The sequence below is a fragment of the Fringilla coelebs genome (genome assembly GCF_963513975.1).
Source record: "Fringilla coelebs genome assembly, chromosome: 3".
In the NCBI taxonomy this organism is placed as follows: domain Eukaryota; kingdom Metazoa; phylum Chordata; class Aves; order Passeriformes; family Fringillidae; genus Fringilla; species Fringilla coelebs.
Genome location: NC_140030.1, coordinates 93,504,962 through 93,515,285, shown reverse-complemented (window position 1 = coordinate 93,515,285; position 10,324 = coordinate 93,504,962).

Genomic DNA, 10,324 nt, shown 5'->3' with positions numbered 1-10,324 from the left:
ATATTGTAGTTTCAGCATCTGTTCTGAACACTGGTTTTATCTCACAATGCTTTATACCTGACAAAAAAAAGGGAAAATGCAGCAATTTGTCACCATATAGAACAGAAGTTGGCTTCAAAATTTCTTGCTTTGTCAGGCAATAACATTCCAATGTCATGTCATGTAGAAAAAGTCAAAGCATGTGCATGAGCAGAGGAAATCCAGTCAAGTAATGGAAAAAAATCTAAAACTCACGGGAAAAGAGACAGCAATTACCAGCTGCTCTAGTTAAATATTTCTTTCTGTGCTCCTTTTCAATCTTATGATTTAATTTTGTTTTTAAGGTACATTCTTAATTCTAAATTAATGTAGTTCACACATGTCCTGCCATACTTTGGCCTGTAAACACTAGGATAAAATTAATGGAATAGGTTGTGTGAAGGCCTGTTAATTAACAGTGAATTTGCTCTGTTCTGTGGTAGGGTTTTTTTTTCCTACTAGGCATTATTTCCAGTTTCAGCCTTTATAGGCAGGAGGAGAGCAAATAGTAAATAAAGCATACCAGACTAGTAGAGTTGGGGTTTCTTCTGCTTATAGGTCAATGGCCCTGATGCAGCCTGTGGCTTTATATTGGTTTAAACAATGGGGACGAGTTATCAGCTATAATGACAGAAGAAACTAAGTCTGAATAGTTTTTTCTCATTTATAACTTACATTGTAAAATTGTTTATAGGAAGGCTGTAAAGTGACAAAACACTTTACCAGTGTGGCCCTACATCTGACTGAAAGTTCATTTGATCAGATATGTCTCCAGTACTGGCCATAAGTAGATGTCTGGGAAAGTCTAAGAACACGACAAGAACACATTACTTTTCCTTTTTCCTTTCTCAGCCTTTTGGAGAGAAATGGCCTTCAATCTTTGGCTGACCAGTGTGGTGTACACATAAACCTCAGGGTTTTCCAACTGCACCCATCTCATGTTTCAGTGCTTATTTGTACTTAAATTGTTTCTCGTGACTTGCTGGCTGTGCAGGGCTAGGGCTTAAATGTGGCAGATCAAGATCATTTTGTGAGGCACATGTCTGCACAGAGTGAAGGACAGCTATTGCACTGAGAAACAGTAAACCTCTGGTTGAACTAGACAAAACAGATTGGAAGGGGAAAAGGCACCCATCATGGTCTTTGATTCTCTAAGTTAGGCACTATTTATAAACACATTCCTAAAATCTGACAGATAGTACATTGCTGCACAGTCACGACAGCAAAACCCTTCGTAGCAATTTGAAGCTCCAGGAAATTTCCATTGCCACAGCACTCGACCTTCTTCACAGGGAATAGAGTGAAAACATTTGCTTGCTCTGGGGGAGAGCAGAGCATGCTGATGGAGTAGGCTGCACATCCTTGGCTGGATGCTGCCACAAACCTCCCAGGCAGTAGAGAAAGGGATACTCCAAGGTCTAGACCATGCCCAAGGTGAATCTTGGGCGTTGGTAGAAGGGAGAGACTCTATTGCAGTCAAAGTTCTAAAATCAATGTTCTCTCTACTAAGAAGAAAAACAGATTTTTGGAAGAAATGGGGTAGATGGGGGTAGATGTGATTTCAGGGTTTGAATTTTCAAAGGAGTCTAAAATAACTGGAGCAAAGTGCCAGCTGCAAGTTCATATCCATCAGCAGAGACAGCATAAATTTATTTCTACCTTGATTTTACCTGCCCAGGAAGGGGCCATTTTTCTTGTTCATAAATGTGAAGTGTTTCACTTATATTGTGCTTATTTTAGAAACCCAAAAAAGTGTTCCTGCCTTTATTAAAATAAGTACTTGACTGTGTTGCACTGAAATCCGTGAGCTTCCACAGCATGGCTGTGTACTTGAGAGGTAGCTCAGTTACTTTCTTGGGCAATCATGTAATTTGTGCTTCATCAACTACAGTTTATATATTAATGAATAGGCTCCTTGCTGTCAAGTTCTTTCATTTGGATGCTGTGTAAATGATAACAATTTGCAGATGAGCTCTGGCCCATGAGAAGCCCAATAGGAGTCATTCTTTATCCTGCAGGGTGAGAGTATAGGCTAATCAGTACTTGAGCAGCCCACAGATGTTTAATTGAGATAAAAGGACTGATACAATTAAGGTGCTCTTTCTATTTATTTCAGAATCTTGAAAGCATTACTAGGAAATTACGTATCTGTCCTGGATGAGAAGAAATAATTGATCTGTATGCAGAAATGACATGCAGGGGTGAAAATGTCTGAGCACTTATAAAAAGAAAGACATCCTCCTAATATATGTCACCATGTTCTGTTTTGCTAATGACAAGAGATAGAAAATAAAGACCAGAGTAATAATTTTTCTACATGCTTTTATGGTTTTCTTATTATTTGTCTCCTGTTCTTATTTTTCTGCTGTATCAACACCCCAACTGTAGCACCTCCCTCATACATCAAAGAAATTTGATGAAGGACTGCCTTGATCTTTCTTGCTTTCATCTGTCTCTCATTGCTTCTCCATGTTTTCTCTGTAGCTGGGTGGATACCACCCAGTGACAGCAAAGGCATTTGAAAAGGAGTGTCTTTGCTCTGTTGAGGGGCCTTGCAGCTGACAGGCACGCTGCTAAAATTGGATCTCATGATCAGTGGGAGGGTGGCCTGGGTTTGGGTTCATCCGTATCTTCACAGGGGCTTGCTAGGATATCACTTATGTAACTGTAACAGTTGCTTCATGTGCCTCCAGCTCTTAACAGTTAATCATGTGGTTTACGAAATCAGATAAATGAATACCACAAAATACAAATACCACTGTGTTCATCCCATACAAGTATGATAAGTTTTAGTAGAGGCAGTTGAGTGACAGGATTGCTCCACAGGAAGTTCCAAAACTAAGAAAAATAAATAGTGCCTTATTACAATAAATATTAGAACCCCTCTGCTTGTGCCTTTACTTTCTTTTTTCTTTTTTAATTGGTTGAATCTGGAGCGTCTGTCTCGATTCCCAGGTTCCAGAGCTTTCAAATTTTCACATTTTTTAGCAATTTGTACCAGAGTGAGTCCTGAGAAGCCCACGGGAGTGTCTCCCAGCTCCAAGACTCAGAGATTGGGCATAAGCTGAGTTCTCAAAGATCTCAGGTTTCATGCTACTCAGCAGGAAGGCCAAATGTAGTTTTGGAGTTCATAAGAGAGGGTGGTCTAGGTACTTCCACAAAGCTGATGGGCCTGGAAACAGCAAATGCTGGACTGGATGTGGACCCAACAGAGGGGAGACCATGTGGTGTGACTGAGTCCTGGGAGCCTCTGCTGTCCTGCAGCGGGCAGGATTCCTTGCAGACTGTAGTTATGAATTTAGAGATGCAAAATGTTTCTGTTTTGACAAACCAGAAAGCAGTGCCACAAAAAAATCCTATTTTTCTGGAAATCTTTGGATCAGCTTTAAGGTCCTGCATGAACAATAGTCAAGCTGGGTTTCTTTTAATGTTCGGGATAAAGTTTGTAAATGCTGCTTCCATAGCTGATGCCTGACAAGGGACCAGGCTTCTGCAGGTGTTGAAACATGGACCCAGAGTAATTCCAGTCCACTAGGAAATTAATGTGGGTTTTAGGATGCTGAAAAATAATGCATGTCTATTAGTCAGGTCTGAATGCCAAATGCATATCTTAGACATTGTAGCTCTGCATTCCTGTGGATAAAGGTCCACTCCTTTTTACCCTAACTTTCTCTATCAATAGAAAACCCTGATTTCAAGCATAAATGCCATTGCTTAATAGGTATTATCAAATTTGTTTCTGTTTCAGAAGTATCCTAAACTTTCCACATTCTCATCAATGGGAATGGCCTCATACATGCCCAAATTTCTAGCCCACTGTAGTACATGGAGATGAATCCTAAAATATGACTATGTGAAAGAGGATATCTTACAGTCGAGAATAATAGCACACAGGAGACTAGACTGATGTTTGGACCCTTCTTAAAAACTTCATTTGTCACTAACTTTTGTACTGAGAGCCAACTTTTCAACACACAGAGCCCTCAAATCCGGGAGCTGATGCTGCTCTGCAGCTTACTGGAGACAAGTACAAAGCTTCAGAATCAAATCCCTTGGTTTTGGAGAATGATCCTCTCACAGCAGCAAATCCTTAGCTGTATGTTTGAATCTATTTCATTGCAGAGCATTTAAAATACTCAGAAAGAGTTGTTCCTATGTTTTCTGTGAATACCAATAGCAAGGTCATTTCTTATCTGTGCATTGTAATTATTGAAAATGTGAAAAAAAAAACACCTCCTTTTCTTCTAACTTCCATGCAGCACTTTTACTGTCACCTTTTTAGGTGTGCTGTGGTTTATATTCAATAGGTATGATTGCTAACCAATAGGTAAAGCATTTCAGCATCTGTCTGCTATAAAAAGACCTGATTTTTCTCATATGTAATTTACAGTCTGTGTCTCCTCTTGAAAGAACTGTGCATGGATGTAAAATAGCAAAGTATAATGCTAACCAATTACACTGATTTATTATAATCCAGTAAAATTAAAGTAGTTTGGCACAAATGAAAGTTACTGCTGCAGTGTTTCTGTAGGGAGACAAATTAAGGTGTTACAGAAATGCAGAAAACATAAAGAAATTGAAGAGACTGTGTAGACAACAAAACAAACCGATAAATAGAAATGAACCCCTGCTATATCTGGGTCTTGTTCCCTCACCTAATGGCTGCAAAGATCAGGACTTAATTTATAGTTGGGTAGGTAAGTAGTGAGTGTGTGGTATACATTCCCCACTGTGTCTTACACAGATTTAACAGAGGTGGTCATGATAGATTAAAAAATTCCTCCATTCTGAAACTATCCCAAAACACAACATTTTCTGTTGCTGTACCTGATTTTAAGCAGAGGTGAGGGAGAAGCTTTGCTTCACAAAAATTACCAAAAAAAAAAAATTCACAAAAATTAACACCGTCTTTTCAAATGCTGCAGACTACTTCTTTTCATTCTAAGAGAAGGCAGAAATAATAGCATCTGAGTAGATAAAGACAGCGCTAAGGCATGGTTTTAAAAAGTCTGTGTGTAAAGCCCACAGGACTTTGGCTTGTAAGGAACATTGACAAATAACTGTTGTTAAGAGACTGAACCTTTCACATTCAGAGACTCTACCAGACAGTTCCCTTGTCACACTCTCAAACATTTTGCTCTGGAAAAGGGTGTTCATCCTTAAGGCCTGATCTTGCAGTTAACTGGAGGATGTTGCCAGGGGCATCACCTTGCCCACGCTCTGCCTCCATGTGTGGTGTTGATCATCCCAATGAATCTTCAGAACCTGAACTATCATCTGATCAGTTTTCAAAATACTTCTTGTCAAAACAATTTCCTTTTTTCATGGCTTTCTATTGGGAAACACATCATTCCTTGGAGATTGTAGGGCTCCCTAAATCAAACATGGCTGCAGCTACAAAATCTATGCAGTGTTTCTTCTCATTAGAATGGAAATTCTGCATATTTCAACAAAGTTAAAAGTAGATGTCCTGAGGTTTATTCACAGGTCTGATACTCATAAAATCAAGTTGCATTTCTTTGCCATTAAATCTTTTCATCTCATCACAGTGAACAAAGCCAGCTTTTCCAGCCTCTAACACAGCCACAACAAAGAGAATACTTTTTCTTGTAGAAAAAGTATTCTTCCCCCTAACTGCTATTTATCTTGTTTGCAAACTTCAGTTATAAACTTCTTGGGTCTGTTAATGAGTGCCTGACTGTTTGTACAGAGCCTGAGACAGTGATCTGATTGAGACTTCAGGAAGTCACCAGAGTTCAAACAACAGCAGTAACATTCTGCCCTGAGTCAACTGCTGAAAATGCTCCTGTAAGGGACTGGTTAATTAAAGGTCTGCCATTACTGTGACTTTGTTCCATCACAACATCTGTTTAGCGCCTGAATCATGGGTTACATGTAGCATGCACTTATTAAATTAAATGTACTTCTGCCAAAGAGTTACAATTTTTGATACACACTTCTTCCATTTTATCTGCCCTCACTCTGAGCAGTTTCCCACTGATGTTTTTCTGCTTCAAATAATTGTAGAGTCATTGTTGAGCTGAAGTGGTAGGCTTGGACACAAGAAGATAAAGAATTACTTTGTCCTAAAGTTGGACATGGATAAGACCTCTTTTTAATATAATATTCTTCTATCTTTCATGCTTTTCAAAGATGTTTGACATTAAAAAGAAAGCCAAAAGAAGCAAAGATTAAGCCAGAGAAAATTTATATTTCAAAATAAAGAATCAAAATTATTAGTAGCAGTATATGAGTTGTAGCTAGACTAATTTGTTTTTACATCTTTAGCGAGTATATATGAAGCTATGATTAAGTTCCACTATTTTCCAAAACATTGCTAAAAATACTTAAGGAATACAACTAAATAAATAGCATTAAAAAAAACCCAAATATTTTGATGTGTTACCTTGGATTTGAGAGCAGTAACTTCCTTTGCCCATATCCTGTTGTGACTACAGAAGGATGTTTTCAAAAGACAGAAAAAAAAAAAAACCTGACCTTTTGATGATTTTATTAACTTAGGGACCCATGACAATTAGAAATATGAGCACAGAGGAAAAGTAATTAAGTTTACTCTGCTCCCATTTATTTAATAGCATTTTTATTTTACGTCTAAGGTGGCAGAGAATCTGATAGGAAAAAAAAAAGAAAAAAAGAAAAAGAAAAAGAAAAAAACCCCACTGCTCATAATCTTTCCAGCCTTTGTTTTCTCAGAACACTGTCTAATGCTCTCTGTTACCTGCATCCTTTTATCTTTAAGAAGGCCATTCCAGACAGGTGATTTTGTTAAAAACTAAGCTCTCAGTGTGGAGCCTGAATTTCAGAACCAGTTGAATGTGCAATCTCAGAAATAAACAGCCTCTTTTTCAGGTGTCATCAATAAAGGTCTAAAACCTGATTAAATTCTCTGCCCTTAGATTTTACTTAAAGGTGTAAACATATGGTTTGTAAATTTGCAGCAATGCCTTTGAAACCAAAAGTTATTCTGAAATATGTATACGAGGGTAAAATAAAAGGTTTCATTGTTTACGAGACAGACACCCCTGGTTCCTCCCCCAAATTACGACATTGCCTTGAAACCAAAGAAAGAATGGTATTGATTTTTCCAGTTCTGATGACACTTGGTGTGTCCTTTGACATTCAGGATCATCTCTAAGGAGATATTTCCTTTACAACTGTCAAATCAAATCAGGCAAATCCAAGTTCACAATTAAGCAACTTCTGCTGCCAGACAACCCTCTGGAGCACAAAGCTACAGAGCACCAGGTTCCTGTATGCCAGTTGACTTATCTGCTTAGGAAGCATGGAATTATATGTGTGGGTTTAAAGTGATAAGATTTATCTGGTGGAGAAGATTATGTATGCACATTGCAGTGCTACTGGCTTAGTTCACATTAACAAGGAGTAGGAATAAGATGAATCAAAATCAGTCTTTAAACTGAAGACAGTCTATTTAAATTAGAGTTTAAATTATTGCTGGAACTTTTACATATAGACAAATAGTTTCACTAAGATGAAAATAAGTTTAAAATGAGGACTGAAGTTTAGTCTCCATGATCAGACTTGCAAATTAAGGTACCAGCTTTTCCTTGATCGTAGTGGGAGTTAGAAACATCATTGGGTTGAAAACCATACCACTGGACAGGTAGGGACTGAAATCTTCTGGATTTCCTATAAGTCTGTGTCAGTCTGATTTCTATGAACTTATGCGGCTTTGGAAATTGAGACTTGGCCCTTTCAGCTGTTAAATTTTACCTGTTAGCTGTAAAATTTACCCTGTTACTTGTCTGAGATAAATTCATCTGTTGGCAGTGCAAGATTTCTTCATAAAGTAGGTGGAATTCTGTGTATGTAGAATTTGTGTTCTTGCAACCCATCCTTAATTCAAAATGAGCGGGACTGGTTTGCTTTTTTTTGCTGTGTTGGGTCTGGCTTTTCTTTGCCGTGTTGGGTCTGGCTTCTGTGACCTGAGCCTATACTATTTTGTGGAGTATCTGTAGAAAATCTTCACTGCTGTGCTTTTTTCCTCACTGCTTCCCTTGGGCACATGCAGCACAGTAACACACTTCTTTTGCCTTGAAGATCTTTAGCAGAGATGATCTTTCAGATTGCAAAATATGTGACCTTTGCACAACGCCATGGCTCATTTCTGTGGCCTGTAGAAAATTGCCCTGCTAATGATGTTGTAACAGGGAATTTTCTCTCAAAGGATCTGGTCTAAAGGGTCCTATTAACTGAGAGGGATTAAACCAAACAGAAGAAATCTGGCAGGGAAAGTAAATTCCAAAGTTCCAGCCTTTCCATACCTGTGTCAGTTGCAATGTGGCATTCTGGCCAGGAGACAATTCTTCAGTAATTCCTGTAAGGACCTGAAGAAAATCATAATTCTTAATGTTTTCATTAATACATAACCAATACATTTTCCTTCCTTGCCAAGGGTCCCAGATAACCATGGTGCCTACATACTCCTTGAAGGGACCTTTCAGAGGACACATGAGTCTCAAAAGTAGTCGTAAGTATTCACATTATTACTTGAAAAGTGACTAAGTGCTCCAATTTTGGAATAACAGCTTAAATATTATGACACTATTAAAAATACATATTTTATTCTCGAAATAATGTAAAGTGGATAAGTCCTTCAAGTATCTGCTCTATATCTCACTGTCTTCATTTAGACAAACAGCATTCCTGTTCAGGATGTTTGCCAAGCACCTGTGGAAGAACTGCTGGAAAGCTGTTCTGCCTCAAACTTGTCTTCTCAGAAATGCTGTTCCACTGCACCTTCTCCAAGTCCATATTCCCACCTGTAGGAATTAACAGTTAGCAGTGGTATAAGCTCCTTTCAGTATAGCAGGCCTGCAGTTATGTTAGTCTTTAAAGAGTAAAATAATTGACATGTTACAGAGAACAGACCTCTACCCCAGTAAGAAGCAAAAAGCAGTGGCTTTGAATCAGCAGTCTGGTGAGAAGTAAAGCCACCTCCTGTGTTTTTCAGAAGCCTATTTTTGGTTTTTAGTACATGGAAAATACATGTTTTATCACTGTCATTGTGTATCAGTCAAACTTTAACACTGCTACAACTGGATTTATGGTATGACATTATACCTCTAGACGTGATATATTCTCCAGACATGATCTGCAGAGGTAATCTCTTGCAAGTCAATCAGTGGAAACTAGGAAAATTAGTCATCACACAAGTACACATTCAGAGCTATAATAAATTGCTAGGAAAGTCATTATAAAGTTGGAAATAAAAAGAGTCACTGTTGAGAGGCTTGTCACTGTTCTTTATTATTCATTATTGGGTCCTGGTTTCCTGGAGGTCTTTCCTCATATGTAGAAACAAAATATAAATGTATTGGAAGTACAGTAGTCCTCTGAGTCTGGAAAGATTTTCAAAAGCAGGCAACTTTCTGTAGATAGATCTGTGCTCATATAAAGAAAATGTTGAAACTCTGAAACGCTGAAAACTTGGATCAAGCAATTTGCTGGATGTTGCAGCAAATGAGATCTGTGTAAGGCAGCAGAAAATACAGAACTTGGATTCTGTTCAAAAATGGGCTTAAGAACATTGCCTGTCTTTACAGCACACAAAAGGGCTGTTTCAATTTGACTTGACGTGTGTTTGCACCATCAACAGAGCCTCTTAACAGGGCTACTTAAAATTCCCAGTAGATTTCAATTTCTCATTTCCTTCAATTTGAAGTTGCTCAAAGAAAACATAAGAAAAAATTGTTTGAAAGTGTAAACTTTCCAGGGAGCTCAAATAAGATGGCCCTCTGCAACGGTGGGAAATACTGAGTTGGACACCCCCTAAGTCTCCCCATTTCATTGTTTTTACCCTTAAAGCCTTTTCTTTGAGAAAGGGATGTGCTTTTTCTTGTCCTCTCTTCAGAGGGTTTGAGACACAAAAACACAGAATAACTTGCCAAAGTTCAACAGAAAGTCTCTGGTGAAGAAAGGAATTTGATTTTTTTTCCCTTTCCTTACATAGGAATAACCACAATGTTGCTTATTGCACAATGTCAGTAATTTTCTGGACACAGCATAGAGTTAGATTTTATGAAAGACAAAAATTAGATTAAACTACTAGTGCCTTGTATATCTTTAGCATTTCAAATTTGGGGCAGTTATTCATTTTGAGAAGAATGTTCTTTTTATAAATGGATTTTCCCTCCCTTTTTAATCTTTGGATATTTTTTAGATTATCACTTCATTCTTCTGCTGTACTTTTTCACTGAATATATTGCAATCAGCTTGTCACTGCCAATCAGAAAAAGATTTGGGACATTTACCAAAATACTTT